Source organism: Choloepus didactylus, chromosome Y (genome assembly GCF_015220235.1).
Source record: "Choloepus didactylus isolate mChoDid1 chromosome Y, mChoDid1.pri, whole genome shotgun sequence".
In the NCBI taxonomy this organism is placed as follows: Eukaryota; Metazoa; Chordata; class Mammalia; order Pilosa; family Megalonychidae; genus Choloepus; species Choloepus didactylus.
Genome location: NC_051335.1, coordinates 6,154,899 through 6,179,824, shown reverse-complemented (window position 1 = coordinate 6,179,824; position 24,926 = coordinate 6,154,899). Strand labels below are relative to the sequence as shown.

At 34.4% G+C, this 24,926-nt stretch overlaps 1 pseudogene; it reads left to right on the top strand.

Moving 5' to 3' along the window:
• Positions 1–24,926, top strand: part of LOC119523987 — a 123,363-nt pseudogene that overhangs the window by 66,336 nt on the left and 32,101 nt on the right.

The following is a 24,926-nucleotide window of genomic DNA, read 5'->3' as shown; positions in this document are numbered from 1 at the left end:
TTGGAAAAAGAGAAAGTTCAACTTCAAAAAGAGATGGAGGTTCACTTGCTGCTACTCTGTTGTTTCTCCTTATCAATTATTTGATACATTTTGATTTTCTACTTATGAAAAGTTCATGTATAAAATGGGGTTATCCAAATATGTAGTTGTTTAGAAACATGATTTCTGCAGTCTAGATAGGAGGAGTTCAGGGAAAGATTCTCATAATTTGTGTCCTTAGTCATCCTAAGTCTTCCAAGTGGCACATAAGCTGGAAAACTAATTTAGCCAGATACTATGTGACTTTCTGAACAAGGATAAGCATTGAAGAAAAAAGAAAGTAATAAGCTCTTAAGTTTTTTTGTTTTTTTTTTTTTTTCTGTTGGCTTAAAGATGCATTTCCTTAGACAATAAAATAAGAAGCAATGACAGAGAGGGGATACAAATATATATCTAACCTTGAGAGTTGTAACAAATATTCCAGCTAAACTAGTCTACTTATTGTGCATTTGTTTGTGCTGCTTTATGTGCTTTACTCCATCTCTTGGACTTTATAATTCCAATGTGAACACTTTGAGATATTTTTCATAACAAATATATATGCTTCCACATATTTTTAATCACTACTTACAAATATTTGCATCAAATCTTTACATTAAGTTGTTTAATAAAGTCTGGTAGAGTTTTTGACATGTATTGTTTTATCATAAAGGTAGTATAAACTCAGCAAAAAAGTTAGTACTTAAAATTAGAAAGCTGAGTTCTGAGGTACATTGAGTTTTAAAGCTAGACAAAAATCTAGATGTATTCTTCTTTAAAAGGAAAAGAAGTTGAGCCCTTCTTTAGGTGACATTAAATTAAATTACTTTGCCAAAGTCATACTTTTAATTTATCTGGTTAATGAGAATTTATCCATAATTTATCTGCTCAAATTACATGACTCAGCATTATAGAATTGTATCATCTATTTTTGGTGACATAAAATGCTAGGTATTGATGCTTCAGGAGCTTTGGGTGAATCATTTAAACTTCCTGGGTTTTAGTCCTATTATCAATGGATAATGAGGATAAAGTTGATAAGTACTTATATGCCCTTTACCCATAAAGCTTTGTGGTTACTGAATTTAAAACTTGGGAACATTGCTTATTTTCTAGAATCCCACAGTTAACAGTTCAGCAGGTTTGCTCTACCTCTTGTTTGTTCTCTGGGAAACTTTGCTTCACGTATTTCAGTGAGCAACTTCACTTTTTTGATATCTCCAGGATCCAAATGAAGAGAATTATAAAAGACAGTGGGAGAAAGGAAAGCTTAGGGTGGAAAGCGGAAAGCTCCCTTTCTCTTGCTGAAGCCTACAGTGTCATTTCCTCTAGATCTGGCTGTTCAATGCAAAGTCCAGGTGATAAAGGCAGAAAAGGACAAATTTTGTGAATTGATCTTTTTATTTTTCTGTCTCTGTTAGTCAAATGGGGATAAAAATGTTGGTGATGGGTAGATGTAAATAACAGCACAGAATTAAGAAAAGCCTTTTTGAAATTTTGGGAAATTCTGTTTCTTTCACTTACACAGAAATGAAGAAGAGTTTCCAAAACTTCAATGATGTGTAATGAATAAAGTTAAAGTAGGCAACAAAATTTTATTGATTAACATCATGACAATGAAACTTGAGCCAAATGATAAGATTAATGAAAACAAAATAGTTCTTTTTATTGAATGAAGTAATGACAATTATCCTGTCAATTTTTTGTTAAAGGTTGAAGAAAAAAGGAAGAAGCACAAAAGAAGTGAAATGGAAGTGTCAGAAAACTTGTATGCTGCTGCTGCTGAGGATGATGAGGATGGATTCATTCAACAAAGAAAGAGTGAAAAAAATGATAGTCAGCAATTTCCTATTAAGGATAATGATTCTAATAGGTAAACCTAAATTTTTAACAGTTGGTGTTATTGTTTTGCTATAAAACTAATTCTAATTGGGGCTAATAATCAAAATTAATAAATTTTATAGTTTTACAAGGGATATTCAATTTTGGTAATCAGAAAAATGCAAATTAACACAGAAATGAGATACCATTTTTTTTGCAATCCTATGGAGAAATATTATATTAAAAAAATAACCAAGGTTGGAAAATGTGAGGAAAATACATTCTCATACCCTGTTGGTAGATAAAATTGGTAAATTCTTTTTGAAGGGTAATTTAATACTATGTATCAGAAATCTGATCCCTTTAATCCAACAGCTTTGCTTCTGGGACTAGATCCTACAGAAAACATGCACTTGTTCAAACACACAAACACACACACACGTTAAGTCTGTTATATGTTTTGGAGTGATATATATGTGTTGTATATGTTAAGGATCTATAATATCCATTTATGTACCTTGGGGATATTTAATATAAACATGTTATATATATATACATACATTTAGGTGAAGGATAATTATTGTATCATATCAAAAAGCTGGATGTAGTGTAACTACCCATCAATAAGGAAATAAATTGTCATATCAATAAAATAATGTACTGCCCTTGAAACTTTTAGTCTTTTAAAAATGAGGTAGATCTACATTGTATTAATTTTTTCCACAATTAAAATATATTTAAGCAATTAAATATATATTAAGCATTTTGTGACATGTCTTGAGCAAACATTTATTAGAATATTTGTAATAGCTTCTCAGTTTCAAAAGGAAGCAGCATGCTACACTGGTCCTACCTTGAAACAACAAAATTGCTAGTTAGATTTTTGGTTTTTGTTTCCCATGCATTGGCACTCTAAGATTGAACCCTCAAATTAATCTGAATATTGCTGAGGGATCACACATGGCAACTCATTCCATCTTCCATACAACATTCAGTGTATTGAGGAAAAATTCTAGTAGAGTCAATATTTAAATATGACTAATGATTTTGTGTATTTGACTTGTATAAAATATCCTATAATTAGATTATTTTCATCCAGCAGGAAACACTGCCCTTGAAACTTTTAGTCTCTCTGTGGTCTTATAAATATAAGCAAAATGATAACCAGGTTATATTATCATTATATATCTAGGACATTTTCAAGGGTGCCTTTTAGCACTATAATTTTATGAATTTATCCTTTAGTGCTCTGGTCTGGCATTTATTTTTAGCCATTTAGTGCCACATGTACTCAAGTAAGAAAAAAACTTAAAAGTGTTATAAAAGTACTATTTAAACATTATGTAAGGATTTAAAACTGCAGGTAAATGAAAAGAAGAAAATTAGATCATCTACCTTTGAAAGATGATCTTTGAAAGAACTGTCTGTACTTGCTGGCTCAATAATTTCTCTTCCATTCAGTTTTTTTTTTAATTAGAGAAGTTGTCAGTCTACAGAACAATCATGCATAAAACACAGGATTCCCATACACCACACCATTTTAAAACCCTGCATTGGTGTGGTACAATTGATGAAAGCACATTTTTATAATTGCATTATTAACTATGGTCAGTGGTTTAACTTTGGGTTCATTGTTAGTGTTGTGCAGTTCCATGGATTTTTTTTTTAAATTTTACTCTATTACCTTATATACAACCTGACATTTCCCCCCTTTAACTACATTTAGACATACATATCAGTGCTGTCAATTATGTTCACAATGTCATGCTACCATCACCACCATCCATTACCAAAACATTTCCATCATTCCAAATAGAAACCCTATGCATTTTAAATCTTAACTTCCACAGCAGCTGCAACAATTTACATTGCCACCAGCAATGAATGAGTGTTCCTATTTCCCCACATCCTCTCCAACCCTTGTTATTTTTATTTATTTATTTTTTTATTTTTTTAATCACAGTCATTCTGTTGGGTATGAAATGCTATCTCATTGTGGTTTGGATTTGCATTTCCCTTACGGCTAATGATGTTGAGCTTCTTTTCATGTGCTTTTTGGCCATTTACATTTCCTCTTTGGAAAAATGTCTATACAAGTCTTTTGCCTATTTTTTAATTGGGTTGTTTGTGTTTTTGTTGTTAAGTTGAAGGATGGATTCCTTTATATATTCTGGATATTAAACCCTGATAATGTTTGTGGTTTCCAAATATTTCTCCCAGTGTGTAGTTTATTGTTTGACTTTCATGATAAAACCCTTTGAGGCATAAACGTTTTTAATTTTGATGAGGTCCCATTCATGTTTTTCTTTTTTGCTTGTGCTTTGTGTATAAAGTCTAAGAAACCCAAAATTGTTTTGGCTATTCTAGCTCCTTTGCCTTTCCATATAAACTTTAGAATCAGTTTGACATTGCAGCTTTAAAAAATTCTGCTGAGATTTTGATTGAAATCATGTTGAATATGTAGATTAATTTGAGGCAAATTGACATCTTTACTATGTTGTGTCTTCCAATCAGTAACATGCTGTTTTGATTATTGTGACTTTGTAATAATTTATTTTTTAATTTTTATTTTGAAATAAATTCAAACTTACAGGAACAGTTGCAAAAACAATACAAGCCCCATACACAGAACTCCAGCATACCCCGACCCCCCTCCCCCGATACCCAGATCCACCAACTTTAACATCCTGTCACACACCATTTCTTTCCCTCCCTCTCTCCCTCCCTCCCAATCTATCATCCATCATCTATTGCTCTGTCCTCTGAACATATGAGAGCAAGCTGCACACATCTTTGAACAAACAATATAATTCACATATACATTTCCTATGAACAAGAACATTCTTTTATGCAATCCCATTAAGCACAGCTAAGAAGTCCAAGAAATTCAACAATGATACAAAGCTAACATTTTATATTTCCTTTTATTTTCTTATGTCCCATCTGTGTCCCTTTGAGCCTCCTCTCCTCCATCCTCAGATCCCATCCAGGATCATCCTTGGCATTTAATTGTCATCTATTTAGACTGTCTTTTTTTTTTTCAGTTGTGGAAACATATATACAGCCTAAATCTTCCCATTCCACCCCCTCCCTAGCATTCCATTAGTGGGCTTAATCACATTTAGAATGTTGCAATACTATCACCTTTCCACCATCCATTACTAGAATTTCCCTTTACCCCAGAGAGAAACCCTACACTCATTTCTTAACTCCCCATTGCCCCTTCCTCCACTTCTCATAACCCATACTTTACTTTTCATCTCTATGGTCATATTCTCTGATACTTTCTTTGTGTTTACTGTGGGGCTTAAATTTAACCTCTTAAATCTATAACAATCTTGTTTTTCTTTGATACCAACTTTAACTTCAATAGGACACATAAACTGTGTTCCTATACTCCACCATTCCCCCCACCTTTATGTATTCTTGTCAGAAATTACATATTTTACATTGAGTCCAAAACCACTGATTTATCATAACAGTTTATGTATTTTAGATCCTGTAGGAAGTAAACAGTAGCATTACAAATCAAAAATACAGTAGTATTGGTATTTATATTTACCATGTGATCTTTACTGGGAATCTTTATTTCTTCATGTGGTTTCAGTCAATTGTTTAGTGTCCCTTCCTTTCAGCCTGCTCAACTCCTTTTAGCATTTCTTATAGGACTGATCTGGTGATGAAGTCCCTCAGCTTTTGATTATCTGCGAATGTTTTCATCTCCCCCTCATTTTTACCCTCCAGGTGTTTGTGAGTTCTCCAAGTCTCTGATGGCTATTGACTTCTATTTGTATTCCACTGTGGTCAGAGCATGTGCTTTGAACAAATTCAATTTTTTTTTTTTAATTTATTGAGGCTTCTTTTTTGTCCCAGCATACAGTCCATTCTGGAGAAAGATCCATGATCACTAGAGAAGAATGTGTGTCCCAGTGACCTGGGATGTAATGTTCTATGTATGTCTGTTAAAATTCTCTCTCTCTCTCTCTCCTTTCTTTGTTTCTTTGTTGGTAGGGCTCCCTTTTACTATGTGAAGTAGGGTAGGTCTTTTATTAGCAAAATCTCTCAGCATTTGTTTGTTTGTGAAAAATTTAAGCTCTCCCTCAAATTTGAAGGAGAGTTTTGCTGGATAAAGTATTCTTGGTTGGAAATTTTTCTCTCTCAGAATTTTAAATGTCATGCTACTGCCTTCTCACCTCCATGGTGGCTGCTGAGTAGTCACTACTTAGTCTAATGTTGTTTCCTTTGTATGTGGTGAATTGCTTTTCTCTTGCTGCTTTCAGAACTTGCTCCTTCTCTTCAGTATTTGAGAGTCTGATCAGAATATGTCTTGGAGTGGGTTTATTTGGATTTATTCTATTTGGAGTTCACTGGGCACTTATGCTTTGTGTATTTATATTGTGTAGAAGGTGGGGGAAGTTTTCCCCAACAATTTCTTTGAATACTCTTTCTAGATCTTTACCCTTATCTTCCCCTTCTGGGACACCAATGAGTCTTAAATTTGGATGTTGTATTTTATCTATCATATCCCTGAGATCCATTTCAATTTTTTTGATTTTTTTCCCCATTCTTTCTTTTGTTCTTTCATTTTCCATTCTGTGTTCCTCGAGGAGGCTGGGTTGTTGTTCATCTTCCTTTAATCTTGTATTATGAGTATCCAGTCTTTTTAATTTGGCCAAGTTACTTTTATTTCCATAAGATGATCTATTTTTTTATTGACTCTTACAATGTCTTCTTTATGCTCTTCTAGGGTCTTCTTTATGTCCTTTATATCCCGTGCCATGTTCTCGTTGTCTATCTTTAGTTCCTTGATTAATTGTGCCAAGTACTGTGTCTCTTCTGTTCTTTTGATTTGGGTGTTTGGGTTTGGGTTCTCCATATCATCTGGTTTTATCATATGCTTTAAGATTTTCTGTTGTTTTTGGCCTCTTGGCATTTGCTTTACTTGATCTCTAATTTGTCAGAACTAAAGCTTGGTGGTGTACACTTTCTGTAACTAACCAGCAGATGGCATCCGTGAGTCACCTATTCCCCTCAAGTCAGTTCTCCCCAACTTTGTCTTTGTGGTATGTGGGGGTCTGATTCTTGTGGGGTCCAATTGGTGCACCAAGTTTGGGTGTGTTGTTGGTGCTGTACGCCCTGAATGTGGGGCATGTGTCTGGGTGGTTAGGCAGGCAGGGCAGCTTTAATAATCAAACCTCCCAGGTGTTCCTGGAGATTTAATGCTGTTGCAGGAGCCTAAGCCTTCATTTCAGTCTTCCCACCAATTGTCTCTGCCGCTGACCCGCAAGTCCTTGGTATTGGCGTAGGGTCCCTGGGATTTCCGAATGGGTCTCCCTTCTCAGCAGTGCTCTTCCAGGGACTTCATTTCAGAAGGCAGACTCCTGGTTTCACCAAATGCACTGTCCCTGTGGATTTAGCAGACCTTGTCTGGCTGGTGCATCGCTGGAAATTGTGTTCTGGGTCACTTTCTGGTTTTTATCTAGTATTTTTCACAGAGGTGTTTTTTTGCCCTGTCTCACCATCTTCAGTTCTCCTTTTGTAATAATTTTTAAGATTGGGAAGTGTGACTCCTCCAACGTCATTAATCTTTTTCAATTTGGATTTGGTTATTTGGGGCCCATTACCCTTCCATATAAATTTGGTGATTGACTTTTCCATTTCCATGAAAAGGTCGTTAGAATTTTGTTTGGGATTGTGTTGAATTGGTAAATCACTTTGGGTTGAATTGACATCTTAACTATTTTTAGTCTTTTAATCCATACACCAGAATGTCCTTCAATTTATTTAGGTCTTGGATTTCTGTTAGCAATGCTTTTTAGTTTTCTGTGTGCAATCCTTTACATTCTTGGTTAAATTTATTCCTAGATATTTGATTTTTTTTAGTTGTTATTGTAAATGAAGATTTTTCTCATGATTTCTTCTTCCAGTTGTTCATTGCTTGTGTATAGAAACACTACTGAACTTTGAGTGTTACTCTTGTACCCCACCACTTTGCTAAATTCATTTATTAGCCCTTTAGTTGCTTTGTTGTAGATTTTTCAGGATTTTCTGTATTCCATTTGCTCTTGAACTCACTCCAGTAAGATTTTCACTCTCACCACTTCATCAGAATTTTCTTATGGTCACCACTGATTTCCACTTTACTAAAAATCTATCCATAATTTCTTAGACCTAATTTTACTTGGTCTATCAGCAATATTTGACTCATCAGAAAACTCTCCTCCTAGAAAACAATTTCTTCACTTGGCTTCCATGATATCTCTTACTCACCTGGTTTTCCTCCCTTCCTTTCTGGTCACTCCATCTTGGCCTGTTTTGCTGCTTCCTCCTCATCCCTCAGTTTTTGCACATTGCTGTGTTGCAGGGCTTAGTCTTGTAGCTTCTTCCTCATGACCTAATTACTAACTTGTACATGCTAATGATTCTCAAATTTACATGTCTAGGCCAGATTGCTGTGCCTTTACTCCAGATCTGTCAGACTGCCTACTTGACATCTCTCTTTGGATTGTTATTGAATATTTCAAACTTAGCATGTTTAAAACTGAGCTACTGATATTTCCCCTCATCCTTCTACCTCATGTAGTCTTTCTTACCACAGTAATGGCAATTCCATCCCTTCAGTTGCTCTGCCCAAATTCTTGGTGTCATCCTTGACTCCTGTCTTTCTTTTACATGCCACATCTAATCTGTCAGCAGACCTTGTCAGGTCTGCCTTCAAAATATATACAGAAGCCAGTGACATCTTTCCATACCCATTGTACCATGTAGATCAAGCCACCATCCTCTGCTGTCTTGATTAGTGAAATAGACTGCTAATTGGTCTTCTTGTCTTTTTAAGAAAACCTTATTTCCATCAATTCTCAATACAGGAAACTATTAAAACATTTGTTAAATTATGTTTTTCCTCTGCACAAAACTTTCTAATTGATTTCCATTTCACTAAATATATGCTGAAGCCCTTCCTCAGACTTACAAGGTCTTACATGATCTGGTCCCTGTTATCTCTTTGACTTAAGCTTCTATTTTTTTTCTCTCTTTCACTCTTCTTCAGCCATATTTAACTTCTCACTATTCCTTAAACACTCCAGGTATATTCCTGCCTCTGGACCTCTGTGCTTGGTGTTCCCTCTTTTGGGGATGCCTTTCTCCCAGATAAACTCATCGCTTGCTCCCTCCATTCTTTTCTTTACTTAAAAGCTGCTTTCTTAGTCCTTCTCTGGTCATTCTGACTAATATTTCAACCACCTGTCCCCCTGCAATGCATCAGATTTTCCTTTCTCTGTTTAAGGTTTTCTTCTCTAACATGCTATATATTTTGCTTATTTATCTTGTTTATTGTTACTGTGTGTTTACCTCACTCTCATGGGTAGAATTTTTGTCTGTTCACTGCCATATCCTCAGTTTTTAGACAAGGGCCTACACACACAGTAGATCTCAGTCAATATTTATTGAATGAGTGAGTAGAATTTACTGTGTTCACCTATGTGGATTTTTTTTTTTTTTTGAATATTAGATTAATTCTCACTTAAACAAAAACAAGTTTAATGTGGGTCAAGTCTGACAGTTTGACCTGCAGTTATATACTTTTAAAAAAATTGGCTCTTTGTAATAGGTAACATTCTATTTTTTTTCCATTTAGAGAGAAAAGGCCAATACTGTGTTACTTGTTATTTATTCTTTTACTAGTATTTATGATAGTTTTATTTATGGTAAAGTGGATCAGAGGAATAGCAAACTTCATTTGTATTTATATGAGTGGTAAATTATTATAGGACTTTAGAAAAACTCTTTCCAAAGGATAATTAGTCCTCAATATCTGAAATAAAAGGACAAATTGGAATTTACTGCTCATCATGGTAAGAGAGAGCTGTGCTGGCTCGAAGTCTCTTCTAATGGAACTGGCTACTGACCTCATGTGGGGTTTGGGGGAAGAACAAAGGATTGGCACCTTTCACAGGTCTGAGCAGGTCAGTGTCAGCTGTAGCAGTGTGGTCGTGCGGATGAGACTCCTGTTGACTGGCAGACTCCAAGGCACGTTTATTGGAGTGAATTTGTCCCTGGTTGGCTGTCTTTCAGAAGCAAGTGGCTGACACTGATTGGTAGATAGTGAAGCCAGAGGCCATTGAATTGAGTAAAAGGATTTAAAACCAGTTCTGGCAGCTGCCTGTTACCACTGTTACAGAAGTCAGCCTTCCTAAATTTGAGGTGACAGTTTTTATTCTCATAGCCAGATGTTTCCTGGTTAAAACTCTTCTTCCATCAGCTATGTTCAAAATGAAAAATACTTCATATTCTGGAATTTTAGACTTATTTTTGAAGTTTGGCTCAAGAGGAATTGTTTAATAATTGCTTTGAGGAGGATCTCTTGTTTTAGATGCTTAGTTTTAGAACTAGAAGACTTATCTACAAAACTTTTTTAAATTATTACTGTTTTTTGTATTCTTGGGGTCTCATGCTTAGTTCATAAGATAATCTCCAGTGGGAAAATTCAGTCTCTTTGTAAATTTATGTAGCTACATAATGATATTTTTTTGATCTTGACCCATTTTATTTTATTGTGAACTTTAACATGTATACATAATAGTGATAACTTTCAAAGTATGATTTCACAAATTGTTAGAAAGCGAATTTCAAAGAATGTCATGGGTCACAATTCCACAACTTCAGCCATTTTCATTATTGTAAAATATAACATACATGCAGAAAGGTATCAACTCTCAATGTACCACTCAACAAGCAGTTATATAGGTAATTTCAAAAATTGTTATGGGTTATGGTTCCACAGACTCAGTTCCTTCCCTATTATGCAATACAAGGTATATACAGGAAGTTCAAGACCTTCAAGGCAGAAATCAATGAGCAGCTGTAGAGCAAATCACAAAGGATGCTGTACGCTTCAGTTCCACCATGTCATTTACCTCCTTCTAGCCATTCCAATACCCTAGCATCCAACAAAGTATATATATAATTATATAAAGTTTCAGTATTAATAGACCTTTGTTAAATCTTATCTCGTTTGTTGCTACCCCTTCATCTCACTTAATCTCTTTCTCCATCTTCAGGGGTGTCTAGGCAGTGAGCACCCTAACTTGTTCATACTAAAGGGCGTGTCAACAGTATGGGGAAGGGGACCACATCTCATAGTTGATCTTAAGGAGGTTGTTGCCTCCGTGCATTAATCTTGTATCCTGCCACTTTGCTGAATTTTTTAACTCAAGTAGCTGTGTCATCAGTTTCTCAAGGTTTTCCACATGTATCATATCATCTGTGAATAGTGACAGTTTTACTTCTTCCTTTCCAATTTGGATGCCTTTTGTTTCTTTGTCTTGCCAGATTGCTTTGTCTAGAACTTCTAGCACAATGTTGAATAATGGTGGTGACAGCAGGCATCCTTGTCTCATTCCTGATCTTAGAGGGAAGGCTTTCAGTCTCTCACTATTGAGTACTATGCTGGCTGTGGGTTTTTCATGTGTCCTTTATCATATTGAGGAAGTTGCCTTCAATTTCTGCCTTTTGAAATATTTTTATCAAAAAAGGATGCTGAATTTTCTTGAATGCTTTTTCAGCATCTATTGCGGTGAGCATTTGATTTTTTCCTTTTGATTTGTTGTAATACATTGATTTTCTTATGTTGAACCACCCTTGCATGACTGGGATGAATCCCACTTGGTCATGGTGTATGATTTTTTTTAATGTGGCTTTGGATTTGATTTGCAAGAATTTTATTGAAAATTTTTTTATCTGTAGTCATTAGGGAGATTGGCCTGTAGTTTTCCTTTCTTGTAGCATCTTTATCTGATTGTAGTATTAGTGATGTTGGCTTCATAAAATGAGTTAGGTAGTGTTCCATTTTATTCAATTTTTTTGAAAGAGTTTTAATAGGAATGGTGTCAGTTCTTTCTGGAAAGTTTGGTAGAATTCCCCCGTGATGCCATCTGGCCCTGGGCTCTTATTTGTAGGAAGCTTTTTAATGACTGATTGGATCTCTTGTGATTGGTTTGTTGCGGTCTGCTATTTCTTCTCTGGTCAGTCTAGGTTGTTCATGTGTTTCCAGGAAATTATCCATTTCCTCTAAATTCTCTGGTTTGCTGGCATACGGTTGTTCCTAGTATCCTCTTATGACTTTTAAATTTCTTCGGGATCTGCAGTAATGTTCCTCCTGTCATTTATTACTTTGTTTATTTGGGTCTTGTCTCTTTTTGACTATGTCAGTCTAGCAAAGGGTTTGTCTGTCTTGTTGATCTTCTCAAACAACCAGCTTTTGGTTTTATTTATTCTATTTTTTTCTCTATCATTTATTTCTGCTTTAGTCCTTATTTCTTCTGCTTGCTTTAGGATTGGTTTGCTGATCACTTGCTAGCTTCTGCAGTTCTTCCATTTGTTTTTTGATTTTAGCTCTTTCTTCCTTTTTAATATATGCATTTAGAGCTATAAATTTTCCCCTCAGGACTGCCTTCACTGCATCCCATAAGTTTTGATATGTTGTGTTCTCATTTTCATTTGTCTCTAGATACTTAGCAATTTCTTTTGCAATTTCTTCTTTGACCCACTGATTGTTTAGGAGTGTGTTGTTTAATCTCCAGATACTTGTGAATGTTCTTGATTTTTGATGGTTTTTGACTTCTAGTTGCATTCCATTGTGCTCAGAGAATGTGCTTTGACTAATTTCAATCTTTTAAAATTTAGTGAGGCTTGTTTTATGCCCCAGCATATGATCTATCTTGGAGAAAGTTCCATGAGCATTAGAGAAGAATGTATATCCTGGTAATTTGGGATGTAATGCTCTATATATGTCTATCATTCATCCATCACATTGTTTAGGATCTCAGTTTCCTTATTGGTTCTCTGTCTGGTTGATCTATCTATAGAAGAGGGTGGTGTATTGAAGTTTCCCACAAGTATTGTGGAAACATTTATTGCTTCCTTCAGTTTTGCCAGTGTTTGTCTCATGTACCCTGGAGCACCCTGATTGGTGCATAAACATTCATGATTGTTATTTCTTCTTGGTTAATTGTGCCTTTTATTAATATATAGTGTCCTTCCTTGTCTCTTATGAGGAAGACATATGGTCTTCCTGTGGTCTTCTTGTGGTAGAGTGCACTTTCCCTGATCTACCAGCAGATGACGCTCCTGAGCCACCTCTTATGCTCAAGCCAGTTCTCTCCAACTTCATCTCTGCACTGAGTAGGGGTCCAAAGTGCACCAATTTTCCATGTGCAGTGGGGACTGCTAGCTTTTAGGTGGGAAGCATGCTCTGTGCAGTTTGGCAGGGAGTCTGCTCCACGGCACAGTGGTCCCAGCCCTTCCTGGGGCTACAGGTGGAATACTCTGGGGTTGCAGAGCTGTGTGTCTCACCTTTCAGCTCAAACGCCCCACAATCCCTCTCTACCTTGGGCCCACCAGTCCCTGGGATTAGGGGAGGGCTCCTGGCACTTCCATGCCACACTCCTACCTCTATGCTGTGCGCTCCGTGGACTTCTGTGGAGGAAGGGTAGACGCCGTCACAAGCCCACTGAACCCTGAATTCCCTCAAGGAAGCTCTCGGCCAGGGGCCTTGTGAAAGGTGTTCTCCCAGCCAGATGCAAAGATGGCTGCACGGGGCATGGAAAGCTGCCCTTTCTGCGTTTGTCTGCCTGCTCCAACCTCTAGTCCCTAGCATGGGGGCTCTTGGCTGCAGGTCTGTGAAGGGTTATCACTCATGCTAGGTAGTAAGGAGGATGCCTGGGCGTGGAAGGCTGCTCCCCACTGTGCTCTCCACTGGCCCCAGCTGCCCACTCCCTGGCGGTGTTCTGGGCCGAACACTCACCTGTCTTGAATGAAGTCTTTCAGTTTCTCCAAGTACACACTCTCTATGGGTGTAGAAGTCCCTGCCCAGCTAGTGGAACCCTGGAGCTGCTGTCCTATATCTAGTCTTTTTCATGGAGGAGAATTTTGCTCTGTCTCTCCTAATCCACCATCTTGGATCTCCAATAATATACTTTTATTTGCGTTTACCCTATTAAAAAAAGTAATTACAATTTTTTTCTTGGTAAATCCAGCTTTTTATATTAGGGTTAGACTAGGCTAAAAGTGGAAAAAGGTTAACAAATTATTTTCAAACAAAATCAGATTGTTATTTTGAACTATATGTAATGGCATACGGATATTTTAAAATAAGGCCGCCCTCCAAGATATTTCCCTGATTTGTTCTTTCATGTTATATGTTGTCTCATGCTATTTTATAAACTTCCTTTTAATTAAGCATTTTATTATCTTTAAAAACAAAACCAAAAATTAGCACAAATCTTAGACATCTTCCATGTCTAAGAGTCCTTTTGGGCAGTGAGCTCCAATCCCTTACTGCAACATGCAGGGTTCTTTACAATTCCTTTCCTGACTCATCTCTCACTATTTGCTTCCACATGTTTTACACTTTTCCTTTCCAGTTCCTAGGAAACACCACAGACACCGTGTGCTTAATCTTTGAGCTCACTTTCTAATCTCTAAGTAGAATGTCTTCTCTCACTTCTGTGCGAGAAGTGAGCTCGTTATATTTTACTTCTGTAAAGCCTTCCTTGTACTCAAAGATAACTTTTCATAATATCAACTTTTACACATCACTTTGCATCATAATTGTATATTTACCTGTGTTTGAAGTGGGGAATGTGCATTTCCTAGTATATAGTTGGTACTTCATAACTTTTCTTTGAATTAATGAATAAATGAAGATGGGGAAGAATTGGAATTTTACAAAAATTGTTTTTTTATTCTTTGTTAGTAGAATTATTAGAAAATGTTGGCTTTTTTTTGTGGATTTTTTAAAGTAGCAGTCCTGCCTTGCATATGAAGGAAGTAAAGAAAAATGAAAACAAAAAATGGACCTCAAAGGAACCTGTGATTACACCAAGGTTTGAGAAGACAGATTCACGGACTGGCATTCTGCAAGTGAATAATGACAGCATTTTAAGTGAAATAGATCAAGAGGAAGAAAGGTAACATAAGTTTTTGTTTCCCTTTGGAGGAGTGTCAGCAGTGATAAAACAGGAGAATGTAATGTACAGACCAAGGTGAGAGAATACTCAGCTGTATCAAATACTGCCGGAAGGTGGATCAGGATGAGGACAGGGGCTCTAACAAGAATTTTCAATAAATGGTGGACATGGAAGTGGAATCGTAGTGGATGAGTGCAGATGACTCCTTAGAGAATTTTTACTGCAGAAGGCAATAGAAACGGTGATAACCAAAGAAGAATGTAGGGTTCAAGGGAGGTTTTTTTTTTAAAAAAATATTAAGATGGGAGATTTTTGGGTATGTTTGCATGCTGATAGAAATGATCCAGTTTGCATTTCTAAGTATCAGAAAGCTTGTTGATTATAATGTACTATCTTTTGAAGACCTATAGTAAACTAATTGTCCTTAGTATTTCTATTCATGTATAGTTTTATGGTAAGTGGTTGTTCATTCAGAATGGTTTAGAAATGGAATATTCTCATATAAAATTGAATATACAGATGATTCTTAAAAGTTATACTATCATATGTAGATTTTAAAAAATTATATGATAATAAATATACAAACACTTAGGCCATACTGAGTAGAACGTAATCATTTCTGATAATTCTAGATACTGCAGTGCCTTTGATAGTATCAATAGCTATGATTTTTAAGATACTGTAAAATATCAGATTATATCAGTTTAATAGATCTTCAAGTTCTGAGGAAAATGGGAAGATTCTGTTGTATGTACGATAGAAAAATAAACTACTGACAATCTATCACAGATTACTGCTTTTAGATTATAAAGTTCTAAAGTACAAAAACCATGTTTCCCTGTATCCAACAGTGAGCTTGATACATTTGCCTGCTCAATAAGTATTTGTTGAATGCATGAATAAACATTCGAGTGGATGAAGGAATGCCTGTTGATGAATTTCTTTTGAGAGAAATAAATCTTTCATTTATTGAAAGTAGTTTTCCAATATTGCCTAGATATAAAATCTTTTTATTCTTAAAAAATATTTGCAAGATTCAGAAATTATTATCTATAATTATATCCAGAAATGGAATGATAATATGGATTCATTTGCTACCATATTACTTAAAAACACTTAAAAATAAATATTACTTTCCCAGCATGTTGTGAAACACATGCTTTGGAGCCAGAATTCCTGGGTTTGAATTCTTTGTGTGCTACTGACCAGCTGTATGACCCTGGACAATTTACTTAACCAGAAACCATGCCTCAGCTTCTTCCTTTGTAAAAGACCTAATATATTACCTACTAGTATTGTTGTGAGGATTAAAATGAATTGAGATGTGTAAAGTGCTTAGAGTAATGCATAGAAAGTGCATAGTGAGTCTTCAAAAAGCTAATTAATATCATCATTATTAAATAAGGAGTTCTCTCATATAAGGATTTAAGTAATGCTTTCCAAATAGAATTTAGTGCCAGTAACAGCTTGTTTTTATTGAAAACAACAAAAGAATCTATGTTTTTTCCTATCAAATAATGCAAATAACATTATGATTTTCCTTTTGATGTGAATTTAATACTTTTTAATGGTATTATTATTATATTTCCTTTATCCTTTAATGTTTCTTTTCCTATTAATAGTTTAATCCTCATCATGGAAAATTACTGTATTTTAAATTACCTGTAAACTTCCTTATGAATAGGAGAAAGAAATTATTACTACAGATTTTTATATAAAACAATAGTTTTAGATACTCTTTGAATTTTACATACATAATATTTGCCTGAAGGGAATCATTTGTTTTGTTAGGACTGCAAAGAAAACATCTGATGAAAAGAACAAGGTACTGTAAAAAATAAATTATCAAAAATATTATTCTCTAGTTTAAAAATGCATTTTAAAGGTTAAATTGAAAAAACAGATCTTTTTTGTTATAAAGCAAATATTTTTAATTTGAAAAAGTGATTTAGAAACAGTAACTAATGATAAAGGTATCCTTTTGACAAAAATCAGTTCTTTTAAGCAGTTTTTGCTCTTATAAAATGATGCAAATTAACTACATCTGTAGACTTAGAATATGCTATAAATATTTTGGGAACATTCTGAAATATTATTACTTATTTTATAGGTCACAAAGCAAATTAATTCCGTGGATGATCTTGATGACTTAACTCAGGCATCTGAAACAGCTTCAAAGGATTGTGAATTGCCTATCCCTAATTATAAGAATTCTGTGTTGCTAATTGAACAACTTGGAATGGTTTGTAAAGGTAGGACCCTTGTATAAATATAAAGCCTTTTTATGTATACTGTTGTAATATGTGCACACCTGGTTTAGTACTGCACCATAGAGCACTGAGGCGGTATAGTGCTGTTCATCGCAGCACTACAGAGCCACAGCCCATAGCTCTGATAACTTCCACTGTTCTTGTCTCGGTGGGAATGGCATCCCAGGCTTTCTGTTGACTCCACCTCCCTCCTATGCCTTCACCCATGGTCAGGTTACATTTATCTCCTACTGCATCATCTCAAAACTGTGTTCCCTGCACCACATCTCCTGAAACCATGGTCTACAATGCAGCCATAATTATTATGTATTTTTAAAAATTCATGTCTGTTCACATAACCTCCTTGCTTAGAATCCAGCAATCACTTCTCATTGCTGTAAGGTTAAAGACCGCAATCCTCTAGCTTCTCACATCACTTACTATCTTCCTTCCTCTCTGTGTCCCAGCTATTTACTTAGGTGTTTGTTCCTACAATAGAGCTTTTTGTTTCAGCAGCTTTAGTAAGGTATAATTGACATGATAAACTGCATGTATACAAAGTGTACAACTTAAGTATTGACATGCGTCCACATGTGAAAACATCACCACAATCAAGATAATCAGCATATCCTTCACCATCAAAAGTTTCCTCATGTCCCTTTATATTCCCTTATTAAGAAACTGCCAGACTGTTTTCCAAAGTAGTTGTACCGTTTTTCATTCCCGCTAGAAGTGTATGAGAGTTCCAGTTCTTCCACATCCATGTCAACACTTAGTATGGACCATCTTTTCAATTTTAGCCATTCTAATAGTTGTGTAGTGTGTATATCATTATAATTTTATTGTGCATTTCCTTAATGACTAATAATGTTGAGCATGTTTTCATGTGCTTATTTATCATCTGTATATCTTCTTTCATGAATTGTATGTTCAAAATTTTTCCCCATTTAAAAGAGGTTTGTTTTGTTATTTATTCAGTTTTGAGAGTTCTTTATATATTCTGGATATATTCCCTTTATCAGTTAAATTTTTTGCAGGGATTTTCCCCCAGTATGTGGCTTTTTTTTTTCTTCATTTTCTTTATGTTGTCTTTTGAAGATCAGAAGTTGTACTTTTTGATGAAGTTCAATTTATCCATGTATTCTTTCATGAATTTTGTTTTTGGTTGTCATATCTAAGAACTGTTTGCCTGGCACAAGGTCATGAAGATTTTCTCCTTGCTTTCTTCTAGAAGTTTCATAATTTTAGGTCTAACATTTAGCTCTATGATCATTCTTTATTCAGTTTTGTATATAGTGTGAAGTATGGCTCCAAGTTCTTTTTTTTTTCTTCTTTTTAAAAACTTACGTAAGATGGGATGCTTATATACAAGATGACATAAAATAATTCAGCACTAACAATTTATTCTCATTTTAGATGGCAAAGACATTTACATATTACTTGCTGTTTAATGCACAATAATATTGTACTAAGAAGTCATTACCGTGTAATATTTACTCAGCACCCCTGTGTATATTGGGAGGTTGCAAGTTCATTTTTTTTGCATATGGATATCCAATTGTTCCATGCTCTTCTATTTATACTGCATTGACATTGTGCCTTTGTGAAAAATCAGTTGTCCACATATATGTGGTTTTCTTTCTGGACTCTGTTCTGTCTCATCAATCTCTTTGGCTGTCTTTACACCAGTATGCTGTTTTGATTACTATAAGTTTATAATACTTCTTGAAAACAGGTTGTTGGCCATCGAACTTTGTTCTTTTTTAGGGTTTTTTTTTTTGTGTGTGGCTGTTATAGGTCCTTTGCATTTCATATGAATTTTAGAATCAGGTGATCAATTTCTAAAAAATAAATAGAAAAGCCTGCTGGGAATTACATTGAGATTGTGTTGAATCAGTAGGTTAATTTGAGGATCTTTGACATATTAACAATGTTGAATCTTTCAGCACTGGACAAAGACTATCTCTTTCCATTTATATACATCCTACTTAATTTTCTCAGTAATATTTTATAGCTTTTAGTGTATGGGTCCTTCCGTCTTTTGTCAGATCTATCCATATTTCATATTTTTTATGCAGTTTTAAATTATATTTTAAAAATTTCAATCATTTATTGCTTGTATTTAAATATAGTTGATTATTTCTATTGATTATATATCCTGCAGTTTTACTAAACACACTTATTAGTTCTAGTAGTTTTTTTGTAGATCTTATCAGATTTTCTACATAGCAAGGGGCCGTCAAACTTTCTTAAAGGGCCAGATAGTAAATATTTAAGACTGTGGTCAATACGGTCTCTTTTTGCATTGAATCAACTCTACCATTGTCTCATGAGAAGGGCCATAGACAATACATAAATGAATGAACATGTCTGTAAAATTTTATTTACAGAAATGAGCAGCTGGCCCAATTCCTATATGTGATCATGTTGTCTGTGAATAAAGATTGTTTTGCTTCTTCCTTTCCAATCTGGATGCCTTTTATTTCTTTTTCTTACCCAGTTGCTCTGGCTAGAATCTCCAGTATAATGCTGAATAGAGGTAGTGAAAACAGACATTGCTGATTTGTTCCCAATCTTATGAGAAAAGATCCAGTCTTTAACCATTTTCTATGATGTTAGCTATGAAGCTTTTTTATCAAGTTGGTGAAGGTCCCTTGTATTTCTAGTTTACTGAGATGTGGAATTTTTTCACATGCCCTTTCTGCATCTACTGAGAGGTTTTCTTTTTTTATTTTGTTAATATGGTTAACATTGATTTTCAACTGTTAAACCAATCCTGTATTCCTGAGATAATCCTGATGCTCCATCTTGACTGGAAGTAGATTGCATCATTTGGTCATGATGTTTTATCCTTTTGATATACTGTTGGATTCAATTTTCTAAAATTTTGTTTAGAGTATTTGCATCTATGTTCATGAGGTATATTAGTCTGTAGTTTTCTTTCTTATAATTTCTTTGACTGGTTTTGTTAGCCTTGTAGAATGCTAGCCTTAGAAAATGAAGCTCTTCATTTTTTGGGAAGAATTTGTATAGAATTGGTATTATTTTTTTTGCATAAAATGTTTGGTAGAATTTACTGGTTTAGCCATCTTGACCTGAAGTTTTCTTTGAGAAGGTTTTAAACTATGACTTTATTTTCTTTTATTGATACAGGGCTATTCAGGTTATCTATTCCTTCTTGATTGAGCTTGTTAATTTGTGTCTTTAAAGGAATTTGTCACTTGTGACTGACACTTGCTGGACCCATTGTATGGGCTGAGGAGTAATAAAATACAGACAAAAATATATAAATAATAGGGGGTATAGGGATATGGGATGTTTTGGATGTTCTTTTTTATTTTTATTTTTATTGTTTTTTTTTCTTTGAGAGTAATGAAAACGTTCTAAAATTGATTGTGGTGATGAATGCACAACTGATGATACTGTGAGTCACTGATTGTACACTCTGGATGGATTATATGGTGTGTGAATATACTGCAATAAAATTGCATTAAAAAATAAAGGAATTTGTCCATTTCATCTAAGTTGTCAAATTTATTCACATGAAGTTCATAACATTACCTTATTCTTTTAAAGTTCATAATATTACCCTATTCTTTTAATATCTATAGAATCTGTAGTAATGTCACGTAACATTTCTGATAATGGTAATTTGTGTCTTCTCCATTTTTTTCCTGACCAGCCTGGCTAGAGATTTATCATTTTTATTGATTTTTGCAACACATTTGGTTTCACTGATTTTTCTCTATTGTTTTTCTCTTTTGTGTTTCATAGATTTTTTTTCTGTTTGATGCTTATTATTTCCTTTCTTCTGGCTTACTTTAGGTTTAATTTGGTTTTCTTTTTCTCATTTCTTAAGGTGGCTGTGAAGGTCATTGATTTGAGATCTGTTCTTCTTTTCTAGTATATTCACTGCTGTAAGTTTCCTCTTAAGTACTGCTGAAGCAGCATTCTGCAAATTCCTGATATGTTCTGTTCTCCTTTTCATTCACTTCAATTTACTTTCTAATTTCTTTTCATTACCTCTTTGGCCCAGGGGTTAATTAAATGTGTGTTATTTAGTTTCTAAATATTTGAGTATTTTCCAGAGATATTTTTGTTATTATTTCTAATTTGACTGCTTTGTGGTCAAAGATCATATTTTCTATGACTTAAATAATTTTTAATTTCTTGAGATTTATTTTATGGCCCAGAAACATGGTCTGTCTTGGTGAATGCTCTCTGAGCACTTGAAAACAGTAATGTTGTTCAAGTCTGTGTAACCTTACTGATTTTCTCCCTACTTTTTACTTCTTCTATCACTTATTGATTGAGGGGTATTGAAATATCAGGCTACAATTGTGAATTTGTCTATTTTTCCTGGCATTTCTATTAATAAATTTTGAAGTTATTATTAGATGCATAATATTTAGGATTTTTATGTCTTCTTGATTAATTGGCTCTTTTATCATTAGGGAATGACCTTATTTTATTGCTGGTAATATTTTTTGCTCTGAAATCTACTTTGTCTGATGTTAATATAGCCACTTAAGCTCAACCTTCTTTTGTCAAGTGTTAGCATAATTTTTCCATCCTCTTACTTTTAACCAATTTGTTTCTTTACATTCAAAGTGCATTTCATATAGGCAGCCTATAGTTAGGTCTTGATATTGTTAAGTTTGAGTCTGTCATCATGCTGTTTGATTTCTATTTGTCCCATCTGTTTTTTGTTTTTCATCTTCTTTTTCTGCCTTCTTTAGATTAAGTAATTTTTATAAGTAAGTTTTATCTCTTTTTTGGCTTATTAGCTATAACTCTTTGTTTTGTGATTTTAGTAGTTGCATAGGGTTCATAGTTTACATCTTTAACTTTTTCCAGCCTACCTTCAAGTAATTTTATGTATCATCATACACAGGATAAGAAAATTACATATGTATGCTTCCATTTCTTCTCTTGCTGTTATGCGTTTTACTTTTACATAAGGTATAAACTCCAGAATACGTTTGCTATTTTTGTTCCAGCAATGAATTATCTTTTAAAGGGAATTCAATAATAAAATGGTCTTACACGTTAACCCTTGTAGTCGTTTCCAATGCATGTCACTCCTTTGTGGGGATCCACATTTCCATCCAGTACTTCTCCAGGGTTCTCTCTCTGCTCTGCTCTCTCCTCTCTGGTGTTCTCTCCAGTCATCTCTGTCTGCCTTGGCTTCTCCAGATCCTCAGCTTCATCACCTCGGCTCAGGGAGTCCACTGGACCTCACCTCAGTCCCTTTCTCCTGTGTTATGGCCTGGAAACTCTCTCAAGGCAGTGAGCTGGGGCCATCAAAAGCCTTACTTCATTTGTTTCCTCTCTTTCAGGGACCACTGTCCTTCACTGCCTGAAGCCCATTTTCTTGAAAATTGTTTAACGTGTTTTGTCTGTTTTGTTTTTGGTTGTTTCAGGTGGGATGCTAAATCAGTACTGTTACTCCATTGTGACTAGAAGTGGATTGCAATAAGCTATAGACTGTCCTGCATGCTCTGTCCCTCCCTTTGCTCAATTACTTCCTGCTCATCTTTTCAGGGAAGTCTTCCCTGGGCACAGTCTAGATCAAGTGCAATATGATCAGAGAACTCTGTTTTCTTACGATATGTATCTGAATTTGTAGTTATTTTGTCTTTCTCCTACCCGAGACTTTAAGCTAAAGAGGAGCAGGGCTCATGTCTATTTTATCTCTTGTCTATAGACAAGAGCTTTGTGCAATGTCTTCCACAATATATATATATTTCAATGTGTATATTTCAATATATATTTGTTTGGTGTATGACTGAGTAAATGTGCAAATGTGCAGTTCATTATACTTAAAAAGTACTCATACATTTTATTTCTATCTTTGTTTTCTCCCTGATACAGATTCTTTTAGCCTGTCAAAAATCCAGGATGCAATTCTTTCATATGAAAAATTAATAGAACTTAAAAAAAATCACTGTAAACTACTTACAGGAAAAATTAAAAAAACAAAAAATAAAGTTAGTGGACTACAAAAGGAGCTATCAGAAACCAAAGAAATGAAATCACAGTTAGAGCATCAAAAAGTGGAATGGGAACTAGAACTTTGCAGTTTGAGGTATAAAATCTTGGTTTTAAAGAAATATTTGAATGATTTTTTATGTTGTACAATCCTCATTATTCTCCATTTTAAACAATTCTCATGACCCAAAACACCACATAGCTCTTTTCAGCCCATAATTATTTGTCCCTGGTATTTGTGTGTTACTAATAAAGTATTCCTATTAATTACAGTCTCTAGTATGTAATAGGTAGATTTTTCCCATATACCATTTTGTTGTCAATTCTCTGTCCTAGTGTCATACCTTAGAAGTGTATCATGCAAACACATCTATATTTGTGGTGCTGATCTGTGGTATACATGCCTTTAAACAACCCCTTTCAATCCTATTTGCGTTCAATACAGCTCTAATGTTTATAATCCCATTAACTAACAATCATCACCCCATCCATTCCTATGCCTTTGAATTTACCCTCATTAACATATCTGAACATATTAGATTATCATTCCCCCTCCACTAGCTTCTGTGTATCACTAGGTTCCCAATATTCTACATTTACTATTTATTTTTTTACTACAAATATGTAAGAAAATTTTCGTAATTGCCAATTTACCTTCTGGGATTTTATAGGAGAGAGAAAGAAACTCTTAGTCCTGCAGAGTATGAAATTCTTGGAAATAATACAGCAAGCCTTTAACATGAATACTTACCCTAATAATTAAATATATGTTTTTATTTACTTTGAATAAATTCTTCAATACAGAATTACTTAGTTGAAACACAAGAAATTTTTAAAAAGGTCTTTAATCCACATTTCTAAATTGTTCATGAGACAATTTATATTAATTTATACTTCTGCCATCAAAATATGAAATGGCCATTTTTCTCAAACCAGAATCATTCTTTAAAAATTTGTGCAGTTTTCCATATGCATGGAATGAGAAGTAAAACAGAAAGTGATTATCATTTAATTAGTTCACATGGCTCCTTCTTGTTCCAAAAGGGATTTTTAAATGATTTATGAAATAGATGATAATGAACAAGATAGGATAAATTGGAAGTGTTACAAAAGAAGAAATATAAAAAGCATGGAATGGCAGATATTAGGCCACCTAGCTGCATGTTGGATTATAGCAATCTACAGATGTATGTATGTTATACAAAAGACATCTGAAGGTGCTATCTTACACTGTAAATCCTTTTTTGGGGTGCCTGTAGTATTTCATCTTCATGAACTCCTTAAAATTTTATTCTACTGAATATATAAGCATTAGACAGTGACTTCCCTTTTTAGGCAACTCTAAATTATTTGTTCTAATGGAGGAGTAATTATTACTATTTGAAAATAAAGGTAATTTTCAACCCAAGCATTACTGATTAATTTGAAAATTCCTTTCCCTAGTATTTACCAGAGTTACTAGTAGCAAAACTTACCAGTTAGCAGAATGTCCTTTTACTGTTACTTTCAAGTTTACCTTTTGGAAAAGATTAAACTGAGAAATTAAAAGACAGGAGAACTTGGAAGGAAAAAATTTTGAGAACATTGAAATTTCATAAACTGGATAATATACCAACATAAAGAGCCAGAGCACAAAGTGAACTTTTAATTTTCTAACAAAATGAATTTTAAGTTAAGCATATTTTATTGCAGATTTACCTTAAAACAAGAACAAGAGAAAAGAAGAAATGCTGATATGTTGTATGATAAAATTAGAGAACAATTAAGAAGAAAAGAAGAGCAGTATAATATAGAAGTTGAAAGGAAACGACAACTTGAACTCACTCTTCAAACACTAGATACAGAGTTGAGGACTGTAAGAAATAATTTGAATCAG